A 2,500-nucleotide genomic window follows, 5' to 3' on the forward strand; every position below is an offset into this window, starting at 1 on the left:
GGGTACGCCCGTTTCCGTTTCAACTTGTCTCGCGAGGGTGGTTTCGGGGCCAGCAGGAGAGCTCGTCGGGGTAGCAGGCCCTGCAGCCGTGGTCACCGCCAAATCGCCACAACTCGAGCAAGTGAAAAAAAAAAGTAACAAATAAGAAAGGATCGTCGGCTTGGGGGTACGCCCGTTTCCGTTTCAACTTGTCTCGCGAGGGTGGTTTCGGGGCCAGCAGGAGAGCTCGTCGGGGTAGCAGGCCCTGCAGCCGTGGTCACCGCCAAACCCCCCACAACTGTTGGGCGCCTACCTGCGCGGGGCAGGAGGACACTTTCCGATTTCAAATCTCCGTTTGCCGAGTCCACCCCGAACGCACGCGGGCGGGCGGGTTCGCATCACCCTTCGTCACAAGGGGCGAAGCCCGTTCCACCGTCTCGTCAGTAGTGCCGACCGGTCTGTGATCGACGAGGGGAGCCACACCAGGTCCGGCCCTGCTGCTTGGCGGCACCGCGTCGTCGGGAGCTCGCGACAGACGGAGGGTTTCGGTGTACTCTCCAGCCACGGGAAACGAAGCCGGTGATGCAGGCGCCGGTCTTTCGCTCCCAAATCGGCTGGGTTTACATCGTTGCTATCTAGTCACGCTCCCTTCAAACCCGACGGGGTACCTATTCCCCTCACCCGTCTGTGCGTATACAGCCTCTTTGCACTTGCGGGATGGGGGTGGTGGTTTAAAGACTCTCGAGTTGCCGCCCGTCGGTCTCCGAGCTCCGTGCAGTAGTGATCCCCAGCGAACTGCCAGCAGGGCGAACGAGCGATCCCGCTCTCGGTCGGGGCGCCTGGCGTCGATCGGTGGTCGGTGGCTTGCGGGCAAGCTGCGCTGTGAGTGTGGGAACGAGTATGACGAGCCGTTGCCGCGACTCCCAGTCCACCTCGGCGGTGGCTGGGCCGGGCGGGCGTCTGCTCGGGCGAGTGCCGCCCCCGCCTCCTCGCAGGAAGTCCGCTCGCCGACACGCCGCCACGTGCACGCGTCAGTGACGCTGCCGAACCGATGGCCGGTGCCCGTTCCCGCCTCTGCTTTTCCTAGGGCAAAGCTGCTGCACGCCTCGTGATACTAGGCGGGCGACATGGTGGCGGTGATCCTGCCTCCGTCGCTGCGGTGCGTTGGGGCACGCATCGCCTCTTGGGCGCCCTGTCCTCCTCCCCCCAATAGACGTATGTTTCTGCGGGCCGCACCAGGATGGTGCTCCCCATCGCTTCACGCCACCCTGCTCCGCCCGCACGCCGGCGTGCAGGTGGCTGTAGCTCAAGGTGGGGAGCGTATGTGCGGTCCGGGTCGCTTTCCTCTGGCGAGGGAGAGACCTAAAACAAACTCAGACAACTCTTGACGGTGGATCACTCGGCTCGTGCGTCGATGACGAACGCAGCTAGCTGCGAGAATTAATGTGAATTGCAGGACACATTGATCATCGACACTTTGAACGCACTTTGCGGCCCCGGGTTCTTCCCGGGGCCACGCCTGTCTGAGGGTCGTTTGGCAATCAATCGCACTCGCCTTGGCTGGCGAGAGCGCGGCTGGGGTGTCGCAGAGGACCCGTCCTCTTTGTCCCCCTAAGTTCAGACTCCGGAGCCCTCCGGCGTCGGAGCGCTTGGCCTTTCCCCCCCACCCTGCACATTCCGTTCGTCAGGCTCGACGCCATCCCCCCCGCCGGGGAGCGCGGCCTGGCGTCCGTCTGTGTCGTGGCAGTGGGGCCAGCACGGCTGTCACCGGTCCCAGAATGGCTGTCGGTGGTTCACACTGTGTGTGTGTGCCAACCCTCCTGGTCTCTGGGACACGGAGCTGCCACGAAGTGTTGAGCCTCCAGTGGGGGGTCTGCCTAAGCTCTGCACGTCCGCATTGGGTCCGTCTCTCGGTTGGCTGGCAGTGGAAAGAGTGAAGGGAGCCGCGGAGGTCCGGTGCTGGTGCGCCGCCGGCCTGACCGTGGAGCTCGCCGGTTTGACACGCTGACCCGACTCGATGGTTGATCGATTGAGAGTGCTGGGAGCTGCAGGCCGCCCGCTGCTGCAGCCGCCCGTCTCGTGGTTCGTCCTCGGCCTTAAGTGGCCGGCGGGGCGTCTGATCCTGTCTCCCCTGCTGGCGCCGAGTGCCTGGCCGAGGGAGGAGGTTTTCGTCGAACGCTGTGACTTGGACGGTCGCACGCGCGTGGATCGCTGGCTCTTGGCTCTCCCGTTCAGTCCGCACGTTTTCCGCTCCGTCCTGCCACCGGTCTCGGGAGGTACGGAGGGGTTGGCGGGCGTGGTGTGTGCTCCGTCACCGTGCAGGCACACCTACCACGCCGTCGGCCGACCCCCGCACGGTCCTCCTGGCCATCGGGAGGACGGCGGAACGTCGGGCTGTCGGGGGCCAAGTCGCCAGAAGGCCACCGCTGTGTCTTCCGTACCCTGTCACCGTCGGCGTGCCTTCCTCAACTCGTCCGGCTCGGGGCCGCTGGGTTCAGGAGCGGCGTCGCCCGCCGGCCCC

The 2,500-nt window shown here is 65.6% G+C and overlaps 1 non-coding gene across 1 annotated transcript; it reads left to right on the top strand.

Moving 5' to 3' along the window:
* Positions 1 to 1,358: 1,358 nt before the first annotated feature.
* Positions 1,359 to 1,512, top strand: LOC140474147 (5.8S ribosomal RNA). Its single transcript, XR_011958860.1, has one exon. It is a non-coding gene; the product is annotated as a 5.8S ribosomal RNA (ribosomal RNA).
* Positions 1,513 to 2,500: the final 988 nt, after the last annotated feature.

Source organism: Chiloscyllium punctatum, unplaced genomic scaffold (genome assembly GCF_047496795.1).
Source record: "Chiloscyllium punctatum isolate Juve2018m unplaced genomic scaffold, sChiPun1.3 scaffold_857, whole genome shotgun sequence".
Taxonomy (NCBI): Eukaryota; Metazoa; Chordata; class Chondrichthyes; order Orectolobiformes; family Hemiscylliidae; genus Chiloscyllium; species Chiloscyllium punctatum.